General features: G+C 30.1%; 1 protein-coding gene across 1 annotated transcript in view; it reads left to right on the top strand.

Annotated features, from left to right (window-relative positions):
- EMH_0044290 (uncharacterized protein) overlaps positions 1-366 on the top strand; it is a gene marked incomplete at both ends in the record, with an annotated part of 3,278 nt that overhangs the window by 956 nt on the left and 1,956 nt on the right. The window lies entirely within an intron of this gene.

Raw genomic sequence — 366 nt, forward strand, 5'->3', positions numbered from 1 at the left:
TTTTTGTTTTTCTTTTTGTTTTTTCTTTAATAATATTAAATAATTTAATTTAATTTTTATATTTATTTATTTTTAGTTTTATAAAATAGAATAAGTTTATTCTCTGCAGCAGCTTGCTGCTGCTGTCTCATATACAGTGGCTGGCTGGGCCCCCCCCCCATGCATATATTTCTCTCTCTTTCTTAATTTATATCTTTTTTTTTCTTTTTTTTTCTTTTTTATGTTTATTTTCTCTTTATTTTTTTATTTTGTCTCCTTTTTAATACATATACGCCGCAAAAAGGAGACAGCAGCTCCCCTCTCAGCCCCCCAGCAGGCAGGGGGCCCCAGATAACACCAAACAAAAAAGAAAAAAAAAAAAAAAAA

This window comes from Eimeria mitis, genomic scaffold (assembly GCF_000499745.2).
Source record: "Eimeria mitis Houghton genomic scaffold, Emh_scaff1833, whole genome shotgun sequence".
Taxonomy (NCBI): Eukaryota; Apicomplexa; class Conoidasida; order Eucoccidiorida; family Eimeriidae; genus Eimeria; species Eimeria mitis.